We start from the raw sequence: 25,936 nt of genomic DNA on the forward strand, positions 1-25,936 counted from the left end.
TCTATCTGATCTCTTGACTTGGACTGTTTCATTCTTTGTCGTTTCTTTAATAGGTCCTTCGTTGCTTGAGAGCGCGTACCTACTGGTTGCCTTGGATCGTTGCCTCCCATCAATTGGTGCCTCTGAAGCCCGCCTAGTTACGGCTTCATTCATTAGCTCTATGTCATCATCATTTCTGTGTTCTAAGGCTGCATATTTGTTTGCAAATACCAGCCTGAATTTGTCTGCTTTTACCCTTACTGCCTCTAGGTTGACTTGTTTCTTCTTGATCAATTTTGCTCTTACTCTGTTCAAATTGAGGCGAATCTTAGCCCTCACTAACCTATGATCACTGCACTTTACCCTACCTATCACTTCTACATACTGCACAATGCTGGGATCAGCAGAAAGTATGAAGTCAACTTCATTTCTTGTTTCACCATTAGGACTTTTCCAGGTCCACTTTCTGTTCCTACGCTTCCTGAAAAAGGTTTTCATTATTCGAAGCGTATTCCTTTCGGCGAATTCTGCCAGCATCTCTCCCCTAGCATTTCTAGAATCGACGCCGTAGTTGCCAATTGCCTGTGGACCCGCCTGCTTTTTTCCCACTTTTGCATTGAAGTAGCCCATAACTACTGTAAACTGAGTTTGCACTTTTCGCATTGCTAATTCAAAATCTTCATAAAACTGATCTACTTCCTCATCATTGCGACTGGATGTTGGAGCGTAGGCTTGTGCTACATTTAATCCATACCGCTTAATAAGTTTGATTACGACTACGACCCTCTCATTACGACCCTCCCATTAGTGCTGTAGCATTCGTCAATGTAGCCCGATATGTCCTTACGGATTAGGAATCCTACCCCGTATTCCTTCTTATCTGAGAGACCTCTATAGCAGAGGACATGTCCGTAATTTTTAAGCATCACCACTTCTTCTAATCTCACTAAGACTGATGATATCCCAAACAATGTCTGATAGTTCCTCAAAGATTCCTTCCTGAGGGCTCGCCTCACTCGAGATGATTCGGGTGTTAAACGTTTCAAGGGTCAGTTTCCATTGACCCAATGGCGCTCAGTCCCTAGCAGCTGCGGAGCAAGTGACCAAGGCGGCGGTCAGACCTGTAACGCAACAGAGGGAGCTAAGAATCACGGGGTCCCGACAGGCCGCCAATGGAAACTGGGAAGTGACCCTCAACGTCTTATCTATGCACCAATTCGTTATTCTTGTTAACACTATGTGGGTCACCATTATGGTCCGCGGTGGAAGCAGGTCCTCAGTTATGCCAGTTATGTACAAGAAAACGTGAAAATTAATAAAATACATAAAATGCACGTATCAGGTGGGCTTCAGAAAATTAACCCTAAGACAAATAATTAAAGAGGCAAAACAGCTTCCCAACGTTTTAGAGCGCCGCTCTTAGGCGCCTGTTCCTGCGGCGAGCGTCGGCGTTGTCCCTCGCAACCGAGTGAACGAACACAGCGAAACATGAAAGCGAATACGGCGCGCAGCAGGAGATGAAAGTAGAGAGCACGAGGCGGAAAGCGGAGGAGGAGAGTATGGCTAGCGAATAAGGAGGAAAGCAGAGTGCCGCCAGAGACTACGAGATGGAGGCATAATATTTTTTTAAATTTTATTGTATGCGCGACGCGGATTGTGTAGTACATTCTGAAAGCCACGCAGGCACCAGTGATTATACTGGGACCTTCGACGAGCCGTGTATAAAAGCCGACGGGCATGACCCGCAGATCAGATTTTCGACAGTCACCAACTCTGCTCGCCGCTATCGTTGTGTTTGAATGTTGCAGTTTTTGCAACGCTTCGCACCGTTTTCACCGTGCCGCCCGAGAAATATTGGCCGCAACAGCCAATATGTCTCGCAATCGCGAAATGAAAACATGTGTAGGGCTTGGCTCAAATTTCGCATAAAGGAGTATCGTAATCGACGGTTATTTTTTAAAATATAAATGAAGTCTATAGAGCCCCTTCATTTAAATAGCATTGTCACAACAAAGAAATCTTCAGCCCACCAAGACTAGCGGACGCTCTGAGGGGCTATGCACCTGGAAGAGCGCGTCACCAACGATGGAAAACAAAGGTGGAATGTGCACCGAAGGCTTAGTAAACTGACACAAGGTTTACAAGGGTGAGCTGCTCATCTAGTAGTTTCTGACAGATAAGCCGTTAGAATTGAATTTAGGAAAATTGAGATTAGTTTGACTCCCATTTCCAAAGTCTCAAAAGTTAAAGGAGAGAAAAGCTATGTCGAAAGTCAAACGCCCTCCCCCGGCTAAGTTCAGTTTTAGGGTGCCCTTTTCTCTCCGAAGCATAGATTTATTCTGCACCCGATCTCTTGTCGAATGCGAACTGTGTTTGAATGAAGTTTCCCAATCTCAGCAGTTCACCCTGGCAAATCTGACTGAGGCCCCACACGCAAAGTTCGTTGTGCCAGCACTACAATCGCTTTTATGACATCATGGGGCCTGTCAAAACACTGTAAATGTGGTCGCTGCCGCTTCACCGAAGACTTTGCAGCTGAGACGCGTTTAAAGCATTGTCTCATTCGCGTCCACCGAAGGGGTCATGACCCGAAACAAAACCATCGCTACCTTCTAGCCAACGGCTACGACTGAAATGCTGCTCGTCAGTTCTGAAGGTTGCTTCTGGACAGACTTGTCAGAGTCGCGGAGAGATCAAAGGACCGTCTATTGCGCACTGAAGGGATTATGACTCTAGGTATGCCAGCTGGATGTAAGCGGGAGACCAAAGGAGGGCTGTAGAATAGCTGAAGCGACCGTATTAAAGGATTAATTAGCTGTCACGGTTGACTGGATCTTTGATGACTATGAAGGAGTGGTCGAAGCGTGAGGTTGGGATGAGTTTATAACGCGGCGGAAGAGACAACACCAACGCTGCTGACGGCAGTCATAGAAAATACTTGTGGGTAATATGATGATCATAGCAAAGCATCGTCCTTAGATTAAGTCAGTGTGTAGGACGTATTTGTTAGTGATTAATAAGGATTCTTCCATTGTGCTATCAAATTCAGAGAAGAACATCCTGCTTTTAGACTATTCACAAATCGCTGAATACCTGCAGTCGCTGTGTTGGGAGCCTCCAGATAAATAATTATTTCCTCGCAATGCTCATAAGTGATGTGGGGTTCTCAATACCTTTAACTAAGTGAAAGTGATTTTTTTTCTGCTTCGCAGTCGCACTCAAGACCATACAGAATAACCCCACAATGATAATCACCGTGTCAATCTGGTTCTCATATAACACGGGATTTAATTACTCATTTAGAAGTCAGCCAGTTCATGAGGGTCTTGGGCATCATTTACCCCTTTGTGGGGAATGCACGCATGGCTTTGCGCATTTAAAGCATTGCCTCATGCTCGTCCACCGAAGTTGTCACGCGCCGAAACGAAACCGTCGCTGCCTTCTGGCCAACGGTTGCGACTGAGATGCTGCCCGGTGCGCGGTGCGTCCGGAGTAACTTGTGCCAGTTTTCTGAAGTAGGAGACAGACCATATAACCTTAATTTGCTCCCTTATACTCTGGAACGACCGGCATTGAAGGCTGCATTATTTTAATGACATTTCTTAGCTTGCTCTTCTGTTGGGTGCTTAAATGAATAATAAATCCACTTTGCAGCTTATTTAGGCCTGACTTCCCATTGTGTGTGGTACGGACCAAAGCTCTAGGGTTTCTTTTTGGGCTGGTTTATGTTTTTGTTGTTATTAGGGATTTAATGAGAAGTCCTCGTAGTCGGATTTTAGATCTAGCCTTCTTGTCTTATCACACCCTGCACAAACACACAACAGCACTCTGCTAGCGGGATCCGGCAATCATCTCTGAACTGGACTTCAGAAACCTGTAATTAAAAGCATATAGTTCATTATTATACGTGCATAAATCTCCCTGTGAACTCTTATCGCCCAGAGTATTTTTATCTATGCTCCTTTCTTGTTCCATTATTTGCGCTGCATCTGTTGTAAATATGGCGTAGGAATGAGCACAAATGCAAAGCGTCTTGAAAAAGTTTGGGCTATGAGCAATCAGGCCGCGTATCTGTAGGCATAAATGCAATTATAAATAAATCCTCTTGTGGTCGTCACATTGTCTCACTGAAACTGGCGTTCACTTGCTGCTACATGTTGTGCCGCTGTGCCCATCTAATCGGCAGAGAGCAGAGCGCGAACTGTGGACATTGTCTGTTGTTGGATACTTTGCAATGTACGTTTTGTGACTGCCCTCACTACGTGTAATAGCGAAAGACGGTGGCAGGCATTGGAAGGCAACCATTGTCAGCAAGTACCATTCCGACCACAATGTGTGACCACGCAGCCGCAAAGGAAGCTACAAGGGTCCTTATGGACAATTTGAAATGCACACGGTTAGACTCGAGGCTTTAATGAAGACACTATGCTAGGTGGTCATTGTATATACGCCCTCCTTTCATCCTATCTTATTTTCCCCTTTCCATTTTCTCCTGGCTGAGCCGCAGGCCAGAGCATACTAGCTCAGGCCTCCGTCCTTGCTATTCCTGTAACAAATTCTCTCTCTATCACTTATGCCGCTACACTTCACCGTCGTCCTGCATATTTTTACCGCAAGAGTGTCAGTATAAAAACCTGGCTGCAATCATAATCGTCCTAGTTTCTTTTTTTATTTTAGATTGTGGTGTTTAATGTCCCAAAACCGCAGCACTGCGCTATAAGGCACGTCGTACTGTCAATTCGACATTAATTTTTACAACTCCGGATTCTTTAACGCACACACAAAGTACGGTACATAAACGCTTATTTATTTTTATGTGTATTGGGTTTTCATCGGAGTGTGGCCTCCACGGCATCGATTGCACCCGCGACCTCCAGCTCAGCAGCCTAACACCGTAGCCGCTGAGCTATCGCGACGAGTTCTTCATTTCGTTGATGTCACTGTGAGCCGCGAAGAATAGCTCATGTGTTCGCGAAGTTAGCGATGATTTGTTTCACTAATATTTTCAGGATAAGTGTTCCTTCACCTACGGTTCCCCTCACAATGTTGTGTACGCTAATGTTACTCACGTGGCTATTTAAATTATTGTATCGACTGGCGCTACGCACGAAAAGATCATACAGGGTGATCATTTTTAAGTTTTCCGAAATTCTTAAACATAGCCTGTGGCAAATACCGCAATTGTAGTCCTTGAACTCGATCATTCATAGAGGCTGACATTAATTGCGCGAGAAGTCAAAGCACACATTGAACTAATTTACATGTCGTGAAAGCACACATTGAAATAATTTACATATCGCCAATTAGCTTAATTATTTACTTTACGGCACATATTGCAATTTGTGAATTGATGCCAGTGAATCGACAAGGCCTATCCACTTGGAATGAATTTGCAGAGTTACACCACCTCGGAGATATGCGCGGCCAAACTCGCCTTAAAAATAGTTTTTTCACTTAACAGAATGCTCTTTTATGCATTAAAGCACAAAAGTAACTGGAACGCCCATGCATTTCCTCGCACACTGTGGTAAATATTATCTCGAAAGTGGTGCCATCCTGGAGATTCATTTCGAGGGAATAGGTGTTCCAAACTCAGCGGCTACATTTTGTAAATTGTAATGTGCACCGTAAAGTAAATAATTAGCAATACAATTAGTAAATTTTTCTTAACGAGTTCAGCATTTGTCTCGATTTCTCGTACAAATAACGTCCTCTTCTTCGATTATTCCAGCTCAAGGACAAGTACTAGGAAACCTGCCACAAGCGAATCATAAATATTCCGGAGAGCTTAAAATGATCGCCTCATGTAGGGTGACCCAGCTAACATTTTCCAAGCTGTTGAACTAAAAAAAAGGGGGGGAGAATGAAAAACGGCGCAAAGTGCGATTTTTAGGCCTACGGTGTTCCTGAGGCCTCTGACGACCATACGGCGTAGGTCTGATAATGGTTAACTTGCACCACGCTATCCTTACTCCCTTTTCTTTTTAGCTGCGACACGCTGTACTTGCCCCTAGGATCTCGGAAAATAGCACTTCCTTGCAGAAGGAGCACTCAACACACTGGAAGGCATGCAAATCGTGTGCAGCACCCTTAATTGCGAGGCTTCAAGTTTCATATCCTAGGGACTAAGCGACAATATTTGAATATCAAATCAACGTTGGGAGCAATGATTTACTGAAGCTGATTATATGCCCACCACAAGTTGCTCAGGCTCTTTTTCGTTTACGATGAAGATCAGCCCATGAGTGAGCTTTTTCTCCTACACTACCCTCTTCGTGTATTGATAGAGACTCCACGTGCAACGTGCACGCGAAGTGAATTTGATCAGGGCGTCCTCGGCTCTCGAAACATCTCGAAGATAAAGATATCTACCCCGCAGCAATGATCGGCTTCAGACCCGGGCTATCCACCCAAGACGCCATGAAGCACCTCAAGCATGAGATGATTGACGCAGACACGAGAGACGTGAGAGTAATCCTAGAGTTAGACCTCGAAAAGGCATTCGATAATTTTTCACATGACTACATACTCGACACGATCTCCAACCTCGACCTCGGCACGAGACTCTACGCTTATACAAAATCATTCCTGAGCGAGAGAACGGCGACCCTCCGTATAGGGGAAATCAAGTCCCAGAAATACAAACTCGGAGGCGGGGGCACCCCGCAAGGTTCTGTCATCTCTCTGACGCTTTCTAACCTTGCGCTAGCCGGCCTAGGCAGGAAACTGGATCAAATCAAGAACGTCAAATACACGATATACGCAGATGACGTAACGCTCTGGGTCCCTGGAGGTAGCCTGGGATCAATTGAAAGCGCTCTGCAGCAAGCGATCGACGCGATCGTGGAATACGTCGCCCCCACCGGCCTGCGATGTTCGCCTGCGAAGTCGGTGCTCCTCGTCTACAAACCATAGAGGAGCGGTCCCAAACCAAAGAACGAAATCAGAGACACACACGCCATTACCCTCAGAACAAAAGATGGAGGAACCATTCCACACGTCAGCAAAATCAGGGTCCTTGGGATGTTCATTGAGAGCAACGGCTCTAACGCCGCGACAGTGGAGAAGATCGTAACAAAGTTGAATAATGCCTTGAATCTCATACGGCGTGTAGCAAACAGACAACACGGCCTTAAGGAAGAAAATCTCCTCAAGCTAACACACGCCTTTGCGCTATGCCACTTCACCTACGAGGCGGCCATGCACAGATGGAAGGTAGCGGAGAAGGACAAACTCAATGTGCAACTGAGGAAGCTAGTCAAACTAGCGCTGGGAATTCCCAAGAACACCGAGACAGAGCTGCTGCTGCAACTGGGGGTACACAACGCACTTGAAGAAATAGCCGAAGCCCAAGAACGGGCTCAACGGACGAGACTCTCTGGAACAAAACCAGGTAGAGAAATCCTAGCCAACCTAGGTCATGACACCACAGTAATCTAGAATCTATATCACAGCGTTCCAACGGACACACGCAACTCCTACACGGTTCGCCCACTCCCGCGGAATATGAACCCCGCGCACCATCAACCTAGAAGCCTGGCACGCGGATCGTTCCTCCTGCGCGAAATACGTGATAAGAATATCCTAGCCTGTTTCGTTGACGTGGCACAGTACCCGACCAGGAAGGCCTTCGTTGCCACCACGATCAATAAGCAAGGTCAAGTCAGAAACGCTCTGACAGTCAAGACCCACAAATCCGAGATAGCAGAACAGGTCGCAATCGTACTTGCGCTCACAGACCCGACCACCACCCACGTCTACAGCGATTCACGCTCCGCCGTCAAAGCCTTTCAGAAAGGAGCAGTTGCAAGCCAAGCACTACAAATAATCAATAGATCCGCACCGCTGCAGCATCACACCATCTGCTGGTTCCCTGCACACCTCGGAGAGATCGAGGACCCCCCTCGCAATATCAATGAGATGGCTCCCAGGAGCGCGCGAGACCTAACCCTCCGCGACGCCACCTATTCTGGTCGTGACCATCCCTGCTAGAATCGGGACCCTCCCTCCACATATAACGAGATCATAAAGCACTTTTATCTAGAGCGCAGAATATACAGCACACATCACAATAAGCTCCCCAGGCCTCAAGCCCTCACGTTCGGAATGCTTCAAACAAACACGTACCCCACGCGGAACAGACTACATCACTACATGTCCGATCTATACAAAGCATCATATTGCGAAAATTGCCATAGCACACTAGACGTACAACATTTGCTCTGGCCGTGTGGTCGAACCCACGCAAACACGGATCAAGACTCCGCCAGGCTACAAGAAGCATTACGCAGCACGGACCTGGCGGAGCAGCTCTGGGCCGTCCAGCGAGCCCACGACGCGGCCAGGTAGTTCCAACTCCCGGTCCCAACGTGGGAGTAGCTCGCTCTATGGGACCTTGCGCCCCGTAGCTCGCAGGACCTTTCATTAAAGTTATTCCATCCATCCATCCATCCATTTGACTTTCTACATGGCGTAGCACTTCTGGAATTTACTCAGGTTTCATCAGGCAGCATTTCACGCATCGCTGCTGCGCATCGCCTTATCCGTTGCCATGTTATATTAAACCACGGAAGGCCTTTTAATGTAATAGCTTGGCAAAGGGTACGCAGCGCCAGGCAGTGCCTCCACCCATTTTAGCAGCGCTGAAGCGTACGTTGTATCGATGCATGGTTTCTGTTTTTTTCTCTGTTGCTTCCTAACGTCTAATCGCATAAGCATTAGTGTGAAGTAAACGATCGGAATGTATAATCCGGCATGCCCGCTCTGTTCGCGTGTTCATGAGCTTCCAAAATCATTATCCCTCTTCATTACCTTTTTCTGGACGCTGCTTCATACCTTCTAAAGAATCCTTTCTGGGGAGGTCCAATGAATTTAATAAAATTCGGCACAGACACTTAGGGCTGCTTCGTATAGGAATACGAAGGCATTGTAGTCCGTTCGGCGAAATGTTTTTTTTTCTTTTTCCCGCGCGATACTTGTTTGTCTTTCAAACTCACGGCTATAATTCGTAAATTTCAACATATGCCATAGAGTAATTATTAAGGTAGGCAATTAGCAGTCTTTTTAATTAGATGAATATATAGTCTGAACAATTCAGCTCAAAGACTAGAGTTTTGTTATGAGCTACAGGCCATTTTTAAAAATCCCATACAGCTTAAAAATGGCCACACCGTATACCAGCCGCCATCTCCCGGGTGGCAGACGGCGAGACGAGCGGACGACGACGAGCAGACGACGAGGAGAGTGGTGGCACGTACACTGTGCTTACTAGTGGTATTAGATGGTGACTTCAAAGAATTTTTTTTCCTTGCTTCAAATAAAATTTATTAGAATGATCATTTCTTAATGAGAACTTAATAGGTCGGATTCTATATGGAGCTATCTGACATTTCTTTATCTGGCGGGCCTTTATGCTTACATTAACCTGAAGCTCGTAAAAAATTTCATTTTGTCAACATTGGGCGCTTTTCTTTCTCAAAAATATATTTTGTAATTATTTCAAATTATTTTTAGCATACACTATAGCAAGAATAAAAAAGACAGATAAAATATTGCAGCTGAAAATTATCGCAGTTTGTGCAAAAAATTCTAAAATGCTTTCAATGTGACATCAGATGAAAGAAGTATGCCAATAGAATGCTGTAAAATAAGATTTACAATTGCACCTAGTCTCAAGCACTAATAAAAAGATCCCCTCCAACTAGCTTTTGTTTCTTGGAGGAAACATCAAAGAGTGCTCACGTGATCAAATAAATGGCTATTAGGGCAGGTAAAAAGGTTATGACGCTACCTTGTTTGCAATGCAACACTGCATCTCACCGTGTTCATCGTAAATAATATTACCGCTCTACTAAGTATAAATGAACTTTGTAATCTCAAAATCTTTAGAATTATTCTTGCTTATTTATCATGAACGTTCGGGTACAATCTCTTGCATATTGCAGCTAGCGATATAATAATCCGCGACCAGCTCATCATGTCATCTGTTGTAGTGCCTTCTGGTGCTTGTTCAACTCTAGGTGCATTGAATGGCATACCACTGGTTGGCTTGAAGTGGAACGCAAACAGCGCTTCACTGAAAATGAAACGCCTTTGTGATACGACCTGCCAAATGCCACAACGGTGACAGAAAACTCTCAATGTCGATTGATAGCATCGACACAGCCTTTTGGGTACGCTCCCCGCCACATGAAAGATCGTTTATTTCAGAGCGTCATGATCTCCAATAACGTGAAAACTCATTGTATAAGTTGTACAATTGCGTAATAATGTTACGGTGCCACCAACACTGGCTCTAGTCAGAAGACAACGATTTGACATGTAGATGTGGAATCGCTCTCGATAGCTATCCTGTTTATGCATTGTTGTGTCTGTTATAAATATTCTAAATACATCTTTATATGTGACTTCTGCAATGTAACAAATTGGTGAGAGGTGCAAGGTACACACGAGAAACAACAATGAAGCTCGGCTGTGGTCGCCACCTCGGAATGGACAACATGAAGGACCAAATAGGACCCGACATGGCGTCGCCCACAACAACCCCTACAAACCCAATGGTTGTGCTGCGTCAGCTGTGAGATCCAGGAACGTTCTGCGGCACCAATCACCTCGGCGTGGAAGACTGGATCGCCACGTACGAGCGTATAAGTGCCCGCAACAAATGGGATCCAACGATTATGTTGGCTAATTTGGCCTTCTACTTACAAGGCACGGTGAGGGTGTGGTATGCCAACCACGAGGAAGAGCTTAACGACTGAGACACGTGCAAATAAAAAGAACTAGAGACCCACGCCCTCAGGTCCACAGAATCATACGTCTTTCACATCCAGGACGTGCTGGCTCTGTACCGCAAGGCCGACAGTGATATGGATGAGTCCGAAAAGATTGGGCATGTACTGAAGGCTATCGCTGACGATGCTTTAAACATGCTCATGTGCAAAAATTGTGAAACGGAAAAAGTACAGGGCCTCATAAAAGAGTGTCAACGCACTGAGGAGGCCAAGAGCCGCCGCCTTGCAACGCCATTCGCACGTCTGCCGAACACAGCTGCGACATCCTCTTGTGGCGACAGGCTAGGCGTGCAGCGACCATAATCATCAGATGACCTGAGGCGGATAATCCCACGAGAACTCGAAGCCGTGGCTCCTGCAGCCTTTTTTTCTGCGCCCTAGTGAGCCGAACAACTTGCCTGCCGCACCATTTGTGCAGGCAATTGTCCGCGAAGAACTAGCTACTGTTGGAGTTAATTCTGTACGTCCCGTTGCCGCTTCACAGCTGTCTCATGCTCTAGGTCCATCGACTGGTCCGCGCTATCCTACACGCTTCCGAAATCCAGCAGAGTGGCGAACCGCAGACGATCGGCTCCCGGCTCAGTGAGTCAGGCCACGCAGAAGATCCGATACGACAGCCGACATCGGGACGTTAGATTTTCTCCTGGCTCCGTTGTCCTCCTATGGAATCCATGCCACCGCGCCGGCTTGTCTGAAAAGCGTCTGCCACGCTATACAGGGCCCTACACGATATTGCGTCAGCCTGGTGATGTGAGCTACGAGATCGCTCCGCTGGTCTGGCGTGTTCCTACGCACGTTGTGCATGCGTCCCGGTTAAAGGCATACTTTGCTGCGAGTTCACCTCCCTTATAGTTGGCGCCGAGACGGTGCCTTTAGAAGTGGGGGTTGCTTTATGGCTCAACCAAGAGTGGCGCCAGTCAGAAGAAGGCGATTTGATGTGTAGAGGTTGAATCGGTCTCGACAGCCATCTTGTTTTTGCATCATTGTCTCTCTTGTAAATATTGTAAATACATCTTTATATGTGACATATGAAACGTAACGATAGGGACCCAGAAGCGAGAGCTGCGAGTATGATGCAAGCACTATGGCCGGCGGTATGTATAAACTTCGTCCAATGGCCGGAAGCGATGGAGCTGACATTAGCTAAATTTTGATTGCATGCTGCTTACAGGTACGACTGAAATGGAACGTTGGAACTCCAGAACGTTGTCCTGGTTTGTTCTTACAACGAGAACCCTAGATACAAGGGCTGGCATGCAGGCAGGGTTCTTGCCCATTGCAAGGTTCTTTCTGAGTGATTGACGGCGAATTGCAGCTCTTGTCCATGTGGTTGGCCAGAAAGTTCGTTAAACGGGGAGTGCCCGTTCGTAGGTGCTGTAGATGTTGCCATCGTATTTGTGGGCGTAGTATACGTGGCAGCTTGACATATTGGCGACACTGTGTATACCGACCGTTCGCCAGATTGCTTCCGTCAGGGGCATGCTCGCTCAGAGTTAGCGCAGTCACCCAACACCACTACTGTCGGACTCGGAAAATAATATGAAGCCTCGAAATGTAAGAAGCATTCACATGCCGTGTGAGTAGCTCTGTGTAGCCGGATTATCTATGCGGTACAGACGACACTCTCGTCCACACCGGTTTCTCACGCCACCGGCAATGTATCTACATGGCCATCGCTGCCAGAAGGAGCAGCTTAGAGCGCCTAACTAGACTCACTTAATTTAGATTAAGTAAAGCCTGCGGCTGTGACACTTCAAGAAGATGTTTACGATCTACAGAATTTTTCGTTGTTGATCTAAAACTCTCATCTTACGGCTGGCAGAACTCCCATGAAAATTCCCATCTTAATGTCGCGGCCTATATATAAACGATGAGAATGATATAAATCGAAGCAAATATAGCAAGAGAGAGAGAGAGAGAGAGAGAAAAGCATAATGAATTGGTATGAGGTGAACCAGAAATCGGCCCGTATGGCTACCCTGTACTAGGAGATGGGGAAAGGAGAGAAAAAATTAGGAGGGTGAGAGAAAGTCCTGTGTTGATGCTGCCGACTTAGTGAAAGTTCCCTACCTTGAAGAAAGGACGGCTGCTCAGTCTGGTAGTCATCCGAAATCGCAACAACACTATATTTTTGCCTTATGCAACGTTGATATGCTAGGCCATGGTCCCAAATGTCTTCCAATGAGAAAGATATCCTGTCTAGCTGGTTTAGAGCCCTACAGAGGTCAAGCATTTGATTTTCAAAGGACAGGCCAAAGCACAGGAGGTGTTGTAAACTTCGCCACCACAGGCTTCGCATGCGCTGTTATCGGTTATTCCTATAAAGAATGAGCATGCACTGGTGAGTGCAACGTCTACTGATAAACGACATCAGAAAGACGACGCAACGGTGACCTATGAGGCATGCCGTCATGCCCATTCATTTATTTGTGAAGGCGGAGCGGCGGCTGTAGCGACCAGCGCCGTCCAGATCGAGAGCGCGTTCTGCGACTCGAGTTGCGCGAGGTGCACGGTGCGATGATGACTGACGGTGGTGCGCGACGAAGAAGAGGACGCGACAGAGACAGTACTGGGGACGTATCTGCGACAAATCACGTTCAGCGACAGTGTCGCCTCGGCGATAATATCGCCGACAGGCGCTCGCTGATTGGCTGATTGAGTGGTCGAGCAAAATCGGACGACGTACGGCTCAACCTGCCAATCAGCTCATTCGATCTTGCTCAACCAGCCAATCAGCGCACGCCAGATGGTCAAGGCGCCGATGCGGATCGCCGATGTGGATCGTCGCCGAATATGCCCCATGTTTCTTCAATTCGGGGAAGCCAGGTGCATGCCACTTCGGCAAAGCCAAGTCAGGCGCTATCTTGCTTAGGTGCTCAATGGTATCCCAAATGCTCAACTAGTCCTTAATAAAGGTATACGAACAAGCTTTGGCATCCACCAAGGCTAGGTGATAAGTGACGTGGTACATGATCAACTACACCCGCGAAACGAACGCATGTACAAACTTTTGCATTTTGCGTGCGCGTTTCTTTCGCTGGTTTATCTCCTAGTTAATGAACACATATGGCAACAAAGCAAGAAAGAACGTGTTCGAGACATCCAGTTGTGATAGCGAATTAATTTATTAGATGAAGGTCGTATGATGGGGTAACTAAATCGTTATTTGTTGGCATCTTCCGGACCGGCGTGGTTCTTCGTACTGCAGCAGGCGGTTGTCGTTTGGGGAGGTTCAGCTTAGCCGTAGAAACCACGGCCGTAGCCACCATAGCCCCGACCGTAGCCCCCGTAGCCGCCGCCAAATCCACGACCGTAGCCGCCACCATAGCCGCCGTATCCGCGGCCGTAACCGCCATAGCCGCGGCCGTAACCGCCGTAGCCGAACTGAGCGGCTGCCAGGCTACACAGGGCGGCCAGCACCACGAGGGCGACAAGGAGGGACTTGCTGCTGACGGAAATCATGGCTGCTTCTGTAATTATGAAGAAAATAGTGAACGGCCTGTTACTACACGTGACAGAAGGTCATCGTTCTACTTGGTCGGTATTGAACGATGGTATACATTTCTCTAAGCACATAGCGAAACACTGCTAAATTCTAGCAACCTTAGAAACTTCCAAAATCAGTCTCGGGCCGATATGACAAAATCTTGCGTTCCAAAGAGCCGTTTGTCATTGTCTAACCGGCTTAGCTCAACACCACCTTCGGTTGGCACCCGCTCTTCTGGACAGTTGTAATAAAGGTGCTTCTTTGTTTATCGGTCAACGTCTTCTTGAGACTGACGTGTAGTTCGCTTGTATTGCCTTAGTTAGACGCAGGAAAAGTAGGAACTGATCCCACTTAAGAAGTGCGCTATACTTCAAACACGTTGAAGATGGAGACCTAACAATTTTTTAGGCAATGGTTTTTCATAGACAACGTTGCAGCTAATAAGGGTTATTTGAAATGCAATTAGAGGAAGCGCTAGGAATTGTGCAGTTACACCGTGTTGGAGAAACGAGGCGAAGGCTAAAACACAATATAACGGCTGAGAAGAGTATAGTAGAGCTACGTGAGGAAAGGTTCCAATGTCATGTATGTTCATGCAGTGAAAGGACTAAATATAGTTGATAAGAGTAACCATATGTGTTCACACCATAAAGAAGCACTACTACTTAGCGCTGGGTGCGTCTATTTGAGAATTAGACAGTTGGATAGTGATTCTCCTGGCTCTTAACTCCTTGCGAACGCCTCTGACGAAAAGGAAACGCGTCTGACAAGCGTCACGTATGCACTGAACGTACACATAACTTCTGTTGCTTCCAAAAGTGAGAGCATTCCTTGCAAATGCGTTTAGAGAAGTACATTTTTTAGCGCAGGCGTCCGGATGAAAGCAGCGGCGGAAAAAAATTTCAAACGCAGTATTTCTCTCGCATGAAATCGCAGTACAATATCGACAAACACGTTGCGACGGTAAAATATCAAGGGAAGGCAACAGATAGCAGACGAAAGTGACGTGACAATTTCTCATACAAGGAGGTGTCATTGATTGCTGTAAGCACCAACACGGCCACAAAGCTACAGATTAGATTGAAATTCCCTAAAAGGCGCAGCACGTACATAACGCAATGTTTAACGTTGGCCTAATGGGTTCTCGAGCTACAGCAGCAGACGAACGGAGTCACTAAGAGTAGCACTTTCCCATCTCTATACAAACACTCACCTGTTGCTCAGGGGGTGGTGTTCAGGCTGGGATCTGCGGCCTGCAATGGTGTCGAACGGACGGTGCGCGCTGTTTTATATGAGCCGCGCACCTGGACACGTGCCGGCCGCGTCCGTTCGCGCGCCGCCGTCTCAAGGGCACCGCCACTGCCGGGAAAGCCCGGCCCTGCAGTTTACAGGGCCGTTACTCAGCGAGCAGAGAGAAGGGCGGCTGCGCACAGCGTCCACACGCTGTGGACGAGGAGGGGAAGGGAAGACGCATCCTTCTCGTAGTTTCGGGGAGAGCGACCATACACGATATCCGATCTCGCAAGATGTGGGATGTGTACAGGGAACCCCCCTTTTTTGGAGCGCTGCTATCCCTTTGTTCTCTGCTTCCGCACGTGGCTAGCTCGATCACACGCACCCCCCCCCCCCGCCCCCACACACGCACCGTTGTTGTGCTCTTGGAGTGAAACTGTTCACAGAGGTACGACGCTGCGTAGAAAAGGAAGGAGAGCCAGCCCCGCCTATAGATGTAATTTGACGCTCTATGGCGACAAACTGCGATGGCAGGAATAGTAGGGTTTTTACTTCGAAGCGTAGCGGGTGTTTCAACCCATTGTGAATGAACGTACTAATCAGCAGCGGACAATTCTAGGTTGTTTACGAAAGAAGGCGCACTCAGGCATTGCGCATACTCACTCGCGCGTGGCGATTTTCCTACTTTGTTTCAGCGTCACATGCGGATGTGCCGGCAGTGAATAAAAAAAGCGGGGGTGACCTGTACGTAAATAATGTTTCGTATACCTAGCATTGTGCCGGTACATCGGGGCACTCATCCAAACTAATAGCAGTAAATTTACCAGAAATGAACGGAAAACCGTTTAAATTCAGGCACAGCACTCATATGTTCGTCACTTATACTGAATACTAGCAACCGAGGTACGCCATGCCCTTTGAAATAAGTGTAAACAAGAGTCTTAAGAGCGATATATTTGAGGCATTTTTTAGTCCAATAGTTGCAAGAGAGCAATTAAAATTTAAATTGTGTGCTGCTTCAAAAGATCCTATGATCTCTAACACGCTACAGAAGCGTCATTCAGGCTACACATTTCGAACGCGACCAACCTTTGTTGCCTATATGACATTTTTGGCTTTGTTCATAGTTTAAGAGCGTAAGAATGAGTTTATCGAAGAAGCTGGAACGTATAAGACATTTAGTCCTAGTGTAGCAGTTCTTGTGTAATAGCGGTTATTGTGGACAGCCATAAATCTGCCACGACAGAAAACAATGTTATAGTCACTTTGCTAGCGAATGTAACAGAGCCCTTCCAAATATTTCCGAATGTGGCTAAGGTATAAAAAAGCGCCAGCGCACAGGCAAGCAAGTATTATAATATAAGCGCAGATGGCAGGTCTCCTTTTTCACCGAAAATTTTAGAACCTAATAACGATGCAGCAAATAAATTTGGGGAATGTGTGGCCATGATTTGCTTTCCCGAATTGTCTAGCTAATAGAAATAATATTCCATTCAATTCAACGTTGGGATGAAGAAAATGACTGGCTGTTCAGTATAACATTCATATTTTTTAAAGTAACTCCTCTCTTCGGAAAGAATCCACTACCTCTGTCAAGATGCTTGCATGCGCAATCAGCATTACCGAATATTTTATTTGTTTTTTTTTTATCTACCCTATTAACAGCAGCAAGCTTTATTTTTTGAGAGCTTCCGTTCTGTTGGTGCGCGACGGCTCGGTTTTCTTCAGGGCGTTGGATCTCACCATAGCCAATTGAAGAAAGACGTTTTACAAATACGTATTTTCTTCTTTCTCTTCTAACAATACACAATTTTCCGCCGAGTGAGTGCGTGGACCTTATGATAGAAATTATGCAGATCGAACACACATGCTGGGATCTATGTGAAGCGAACCTTTGTTGAAGCGAATAGTTAGACAATGCAACAACGGCGATGCGTGTAGTTGCGCTTGCTTTCGTCATGCGTAACGTGTGATCCGATGCAATGTTTCGCGCAACCTACGCCTAATCGCAAGCACCACATCAGGCGCCTGAGCAGCGATGTCACGAGGATGAAGGCGATGTGTGATGCTTGTAGAGGAAAAATTATGCTGGCGACAGTAATGTATCCACACAAAAGTACGCCCCATGTCTAGCTACATTGAAAGATTTTGTGCCTCTTGTCGGAGTGACACATGCTCATTCTGGAGGGTAGAACAAGAGGGCACACAAATACAATGACACATGCCAAGTTTTGAAACAAAAAAGAAATTTATTGATTGAAGTATTTGTTGAATTTAATCAGCTCTCCTTTATTATATTGGTCTGCTTTCAAAATACCTACAAGCCGAAATTATATATTAAGGTTTTATGTATGTTATTCATATTGTGACGCTGAACAGAGGAGTGCTAGCTGATGCTGCGCTGTCGGTAATAATTCATGGGTTATACAGGGTGACAAATTTTAAGCTGTATGGAATATTCAAATATCGCCTCTGTCCTTGAGCTGGATTATTCGAATAGGCGGACATTAGTAGCAGGAGAAATCGAAACACATATTCAACTAACTAGAAAGACGCTAATTAACTTCTTATTGCTTTACGGCCCATATTGAAATTTACGAAATGTGGCCGGTGATTTTTCAAGACGTATCTACTTGAAATTAATTTCCAGAAAAACACCAGTTTCGAGGTATTATTTCCCCGAATTCTAGAACAAAACACATGCGCGTTCCAATTACATTTGGGCTTCGATGCATAAAAGAGCGATGCATAAAAGAGCGTTTTGTGAAAAAAGTGGAACAATAGTACATTTTTACGACAAGTTTAGAAGCCCATATGTCCAAACCGGCGTCATTCTGGAAATTCATTCCAAGTAGACACGCCTTGTAAACTCACCGGCTATAATTCGTACATCGCAATATCTGCCGCAGAGTAATTAATTCAAAAGCTAATTAGTCGATTTTTGTTAATTCGCTGAATATGTGTTTCGATTTTTCGTGCAAGTAATGTCTGGAACTCTCAATAATGCAGCTCAAGGACTAGAAATATGTTGTCAGCAACGGGCTATTTTTAAAATACTCATAAACCTTAAAAATGATTGCCCTATATAAGCCCGTTTGCTTGTGCTGTCATTTTTCGCACATATATGCACTCGTATCATCATCATCATTAGCAGCATCATCATCATCATCATCACCACCACCACCACCACCAGCTGCTTATTTTTTTATGTGCGTTACAGGACGAAGGCTTCTCTGAGAAATTTCCAATTGCGCGTATCTTCCGCTGGCTGTAACCAACTTGCGTCAACAAATTTGCTAACTTCAAAACCTCATCTAATTTTCTGCAGTCCTCGACCACGCTTCCCTTCCCTTCGAACCCATCTGTAACTCTAATTGTTCAACAGCTATCTGTCCTACGCATTACATGTGCAGTCCAGCTCCATTTGTTTACCCGAATGTTAACTTGAATATCATCTATCCCCGTTTGCTCTCTGCAATATACACAATATATACGCAAAAATATATCAACCATGATACCGAGCACCCAAGCAGCAGACAGCGGCCACCCGCAACCAAGTAGGGTAGGCACAAAATGTTTCAGTTTCATCCGACCTCAAAAGTCCACGCCTTCTTAACCTAGACTTTAATTTACAGCTCCGTATTTTATCCGACGTGTTTGCAGTATTATGATGCGCCTCTGACTTTGAGTAGCGTTTTCAAATGCGTATTCTTTTCTGAGCGCAATGGCCAAAAGCCTGCGTGGTGGCTTCTGCGGCTCCAGTGAAAGGGATGTCACACCTTGCTGACGAGTGTCCGCGTTTCAAACCGCAACAGCTTGCCTAGTAGGCATGCTAGATCAACTGAAGAAGTGCCCACTCGTGGCAAATTAATTTTTTTGTTAAGTGGCTAACACTAACATCTTCACTAGTCGCCACGAAGGCACTGCTGCGTTATTTAAAGGACACCAGCGTGTATGACGAGTTGTTACTGTGCACTGTGTGACGTAGAAGGCATTATTGGGACGTCCACACTGTATATGACTATGTAACGTATTCACAGATTGTATGACAGCACCCAGAGAAACGGTAGTGCATTGCGCGTGCGTTTTTTTTTCCTCTTAGTTTCTTCTTTTATTTCTCGCATCTTTCGCACCACTTTTCCCGGTAGACGGTGGCCTAACCGTGCACCGGGAAATAAATAATGAAATGAAAAAAATTAATGATTTAGTAGTAGGCCTTAAATCAACAATTGGACTGTATACCGACGACTGCGTCATGTATCGTACAGGGAAATGTTATGCCGATATGTCTGTCTTACAGGACGACCTTGAAAAAGTATCAATCTGGTGCAAGCGATGGCTGATGACTCTGAATACTGGTAAATGCTACCATGCGCAGTTTACAAAAAAAGAAAAAAAATTCCCCAGTTACTATTGCGTAAATAACATTGCACTCAGTACCGCTAAGGATGTTAACTACCTCGGAGTTACGTTTTCTGAAATGCTTGACTGGACTAATCATGTTAACTCAATTAGCGCGAAAGCTTACCGTCTTCTTCACTTTTTCCGACGAAATTTTAAGCATTCTCCTTCGTCACTGAAGGCAACCTTCTATTTAACAAACGTCAGGCCTATTCTAGAATATGCATGCGTTATCTGGGATCCATACACTAAAAACCTCACGGAAAAAATAGAACGCGTCCAGAAGCAAGCAGCACGCTTCGTAACAGGAAATTATAATTTTACTATCAGAGGATCCGGAATGAGGGAAGGGTTGGGTTGGAAAACTCTTTCTTCACGCAGCAAAATCCGAAGATTGAAATTCCGCTATAATATATATAAAAGTAAAACTGGTATCGACAAAACACTGTTCATCAAGGAGCCACATTACGTTTCATCTAGGAGAGACCACGCTAACCAAATTAGAGCTTATCAGTGCCGTACCAATGTGTTTAAGTATTCATTTTTTTGCTAACACAATTAACGATTGGAATGAGCTCCCTAATGAAGTGATGGCAGCTTGTAGTTTTGAAAATGCTATTGAGAGCCATATTCTTTGATTGCTCTGTTATTCATCTCTGCACATACGCTACTTATTTTTGTTAGTTAGTTACTTTGTTACTTACTTTGTTTTGTACTTTGTTAGTTTGTCTTCCACTTTTGCGAATTTCAGTGCCTAAACAACGTTGTATTTGCTGTATTCTTCTGATGTTGGTGAATATGTTTCCATAGTGACCACCTGTATTTTAACCCCGCTACGATAATGCCGTACAGGCGATGTACGTATACCGAATAAATAAATAAAAAAAACGGGTATATTCTCGGTTAACCACTCTCTCATTCCTTTGCCTTTCTTTTTCTCTCTCTCTCTCTTAATACTGCAGTCTCTTGCCCGCCTGTGCACAGCCACGTGTCTCACGTTCGGCAGTCCTAACTAAACCTGCGTAGAATTCAAGGTGCACCGCAGTCCATGCAACCGCAGCGTCGGGATAACCTTAACGCGTGTGTAGCTACTTGGATATTCGATGCATGTCTGACAAAAAACATCACGTGCTGAGCCCGAGTAAAGGCATCAAGGCCCCTCGGGTGGCGCAGGCCGCACTGAAGACGATGAACGAAAGCGTTCGCACGTGTGTCCGCGGACGGCGAGGCCGGCGCCTGCACGCAGCCCTAACAGTGGTCAGCGGCAAAGCGAAGAGCAAGACATGCGTTAAAGTGACTTCCAAGGTCGCGCAATGCGTAGTACAATTCATGCGTCAACGACTGCACTCTTGGGCGCTAGCCCGCGAATAACTAGCTCAGGTGGCACGTTTTAGTTCTGGCAAGTTGCCATTTAGTTAATCGTGCTGTTCGAACGAGTGCTCGGAACCGGAGACCTATGCTTTGACCAAGGTAGACGGAATTGCTATATTTCCGATAAGTAAACATCGTCATATGTATAGGGTCGAAAAGCACGGAATGAATGCGTTTTTTTCCTTTGCTGGGAAAGCGCGCATCAGCGCTATGGAAGCAGATGCGGCAGTTGTTACAGCAATGAGAAGCACGCTGACCGGCGCGGACTGCGTCGAAACAGGCACGCTGCACCGCAACAGACACAGAATAAGCACTAACGCGAGCGAAACGAGTATTTACGTGTTCAGCGTGTTTATGCTCGACGTGTGTTAACGTGCAACATTTCGCATTAGAAATATTTCATGTTTCCCAAGAGAGTGGTGGGTTAGGGGATGGCGGCATATGTAGTCGTAAATGAAGCAAACATAGAGCGAGTTCTATTCAACGCAGAGGTGAATCACTTGATCAGAGCAGTAAAAGATAATTCATTTGTGTTCTGCTATGCAATCCTATTTCTAGTTCCTGTTAGACGGCAACCAACAGATTGATTGACCTACGCGCGACTACGCCTTCAGTCGTTCGTGGAAGCAAGTGCCCGCATTGATTCGCGCTTCGGTCACAAAGTTCAATTCGCGGTTTTTGAACAATTGTGTGCCTCTTTAGCATCAACCAAAGGATGCGCCGCATGAAAGGCTTCTGCGCCTATAGCTTTTCCAAACTGATGTCTCTGCTTCTCCCGGGACGGCTGGGCAGCAGCTAAGTGTACAGCAGAACATAAAAAACATAACAGACTGAGTTGTTTATCTATAGTTCGTCTAAGTCATTGGAATCCGATAAGTTGTCCTGATTACATTTATCAACTAAGATCCCCAGGTACACGTCATATGAAATTTTAGCCAGCGCCAACAATAAGTCACGACAAGTCCTCAAATTACAAATTCTCGGTGCATTTTCATCCGGGAGCACACACATATTCCTGCACAGTTTCAGCCATTTCTCAACTCATCGATGTTAAATGAAAAAAAAAATCCGAGGATACCTAAGCATTTCCTATCAGTTGTGAATGCGAAAACATTATAGTCCAATTCAACGCTGCTGGGGTGTCCGCCGAGTAATGAGCTGTTCGCGGACAAGCGGGGGTGTTGAAACGCTTGGACAACGCTTCCTAGATGACATGGGGCCGGTGCACTTCGAAACCTGATGTGGTGCTACCTTTCCTAACCACCATAGAATCTAATGGGGGCGCTTCGTAGTAAGCCGTGGTGATATTGATGTCACCGCTTTCGTCATGCCCGGCTTGGCAATGGAAATTTGGTCCAAGTACCACGGTGTCATAAAGCAGAGTGCACAGACCGGTAATGTAGGAGGCGCTGGTTTAGGCCGGTGGGTAAGACACCCTGCTTCTGAGCGGGAGGTCATAGGTTCAAAACTCGCTACCGTCAGTGTATTTCCTTTCGCATTTATTCTGTTGTTTTCTTATACTCTAATTTCTTTATGGCGATTACCGAAGCGAAGTTTGAACGCAGACGAGAGCTTGTGCTGACGAGGAATGCGTTGATAACACAGGATTCCGTAAGCGAGAGGAATGGTGCCATGGCGCCACGGCGATGCCCTCTCCCTTCGCGCAACACCGGGCGCGCCAGTAGGTGCACCCTTTCGCCCGCTTTGTTCCGTCCAGGCGCGAACGGGACGCGGTATCGCATTGAGCGGGAATTTAGGTGCCAGTTCGCTGCTACAGACGCCGGCTGTTTCGCTCAAAGGGTAATTTGAGGCTTTTGCCTCAGTACCCCTGTAGGAAGCGCAGAACGATTTTCCTACTCTCCAGGCAAACACAAATAAAATGAGCTTATGCTGTAAGTGCTGCTGGCTCATATGCCCTCCACGGCGTGGCCACGGCTCTCAGTCTTTCGCATGGCACCGGCGTGTGTGCGCGCATGCCCCATCTTGAATAATCGCCTAATAGTCACTGTGAGCAAATGATGTGCCTTCGCGCTTGTGAAATTTGCCCATTTCTATTCTGCGAATGGCAGCGAACGGCCTCACGCATATGAGCTGTAGTAACAACCGAAAAGTACCTTTCAGTGAACGACTAGGTCCTTAGTGTTTGTGTGCCAACCATATTTCGGATGCAATAGGAGAGCCCAAAGGAGCTTGTGAGTCCCTTCTCATAGTAGGATATCAAACCACACGTGCGTCCGTCTGACCTCCCCACCTTTCCTTCCTTTCCATCCTCCTCCTCCTTCTCATAGAGAGCGACGACAATGATGCGTGAGGACGACAGTGATGACGTCTCGTGAGGCAATAACCGCATTTCATGGACCAGAGCCATGCATGAGTCATTGCCAAGACTTCCCGCTAGGCACGCGCTATTAGTGCCACGGTACTAGGCTGGCCGTAATGTATTGCTTCTATAAGGAAATCATGCAGAACAGACTCACTTTGTTATTTTTAGTAAGCGTCTTCTAACGCTGTAGCCGTTCGTCCTTACTTATTTCAGCATCTTGTGCAGCTGATAATAAAAAATTACCGACGATTACGTTACTTCCTAATGCGAAATTTGAGCGCAGCAAGTAAGCTGTTTCACCTTTTGGATAGATTGAGGCAAAGAAATCGAGCAACACATGTATGCGCTATCACAGAATTTTTTTTTATTTTTCACACGTATTCCTTTAACAAAGACTCCACTAACAGTTCTTGACAGTCATGAAGGAAGCTTTGTGGTCGGAGAAATAGACTGATATATGTTCGACTTGGTACACCAATGCTTGATTCTCAAAGACGAGATCTATACAAGTGCCTCGCGAGGTTGTCACAGCCGTGGGGGAAGCAGAGGCTAAGCGCCGCCGCCGAGAAGACCCTGCCGTTCGCGCCGCCGAAGCGGAGGCTCATTGCCGCCGTCGAGAGCAACCAGCAGTAAGCGAGGCTGAAGCAGAAGCTCATCGCCGCCGCCGAGAAGACCCTGCAGTTCGCGCCGCCGAAGCGGAGGCTCATCGCCGCCGTCGAGAGCAACCAGCAGTAAGCGGAAGCGGAGGGGGGCGGCGTGTACACCCAGCGGCAAACGATGGGGGCAGAAGCACGCGCAGCAAGCGGACAACACGATAAAGGGAGGAGGGAAGAGATAGCAGCGACTGACTGATGCCTTTGACTGATACTCTTTCTGCATGGCGGCGACGGTGTTCTATGCAGTCACGTTATCTTGACTCTCTAGCGGCGTCAGCGGCATCCAGCGGTATCAGTCGGTCGCTGCTAGCGCTGGGGGGATGAAAGGGGGGCGGAGCTGGTTACGAGGCCGACGACAACGCCGACGGCAACGCCGACGACGACGCGAAACCCAGGAACGGACGCCAAAGAGCTGCGCTCTAAAAAAAATATCCATGCTACCATCTTTGTTGCACGTCCAGTGTCTTACTTACACCTCGGCCGGGCACGTTGATAGCACAGTTTGTGATTAAGGTGCATATTGTCGGTCCATATAGAACCCGAATCTTTAACACAATATTGGAAATTTTCCCCGCACTCTCCTTCTACTCTGTGCCGTCAACTTGACCATTACACTGTAAGACCTTTAACCAAATTCACACGGACTACTACTAAAACACGCTCCCGCGCATGTCCGTCCAGCGCTTGGCTCCTACCACATGCTCGCGTCGACGTCCACAGTCGAGTCAGTCTGCGCGCGATATTTAATAGATTGCCACATAAAGACGAGAGCACGGACCCAGATGAAGTTTCGCACAATCCCAGTACTCTTTGTGCGCATACTGATGATGTTACCAAACAGTGTGAAGTAAGGTATTTAGCATAAATTGCAAACGGCTTTCGCAGAGTTAGGGATTCTCGTTCTGACCCATCGCATGGCAAGAATAGCATTACATGTATAGGAGACTGCATGGGAGGCGCCGCCCTTAACACATATCTTCCTCAGTGATACCAGATATGTGTGCTTAAGCTTCTAACTAGTAGTTGCTGGCCGGTATAGTATGAGGGGGCCTTGCATTCACTTCAGTTCTATTCATATCACCCGCATCTCGATATGTGCCCATGCCAGTGATAGCGTAAGCCGAGTGGTACTTGTATCACTGGCGAAGCGCGAAAAAGTATTTTCATAGAAACGTGGTATTTCGTAGGCCTCTATTGCGCAATAATTAGGTAATGAGGTGCGCAGAGACGTTCGCAAGAACATGGAACAATAACTCGTTCGTGTCTGATTAGAGTCTTCGTAGGCTCCAACAGTTCAAGAGCAAAGGTGGCATTCTACAATGCAAGCCATCGCAGCGCTTTAGTGAATGTCTTGAAGCACAAATGCAGATGTAAGAGAACCACATCATAACAACCGTCTTAATGTTTGCTGAACCTTATGACAGTTGTTTGCCGGGTGCGCAATAACTTTTGAAAACAGTCATTCTGCACTGCCAGAGACGACGCTCGTGTGCTTAAAAAGGACCATTTGATTTACTGCATGTATAGTGCACGTTAAATAACACATCCACCGTTACCGGAGCAGATTAATGTTATGGTGCCTCACATGGCAATTGTATATATGACGACATGACATTTCTAAGGATTTCTTGGAAAGCAGTTGAATAGGTAAGACTGGAATGCATCATGAAATGTTATGGGTGGTTTACGTCTT

This window comes from Dermacentor variabilis, chromosome 4, assembly GCF_050947875.1.
Source record: "Dermacentor variabilis isolate Ectoservices chromosome 4, ASM5094787v1, whole genome shotgun sequence".
In the NCBI taxonomy this organism is placed as follows: domain Eukaryota; kingdom Metazoa; phylum Arthropoda; class Arachnida; order Ixodida; family Ixodidae; genus Dermacentor; species Dermacentor variabilis.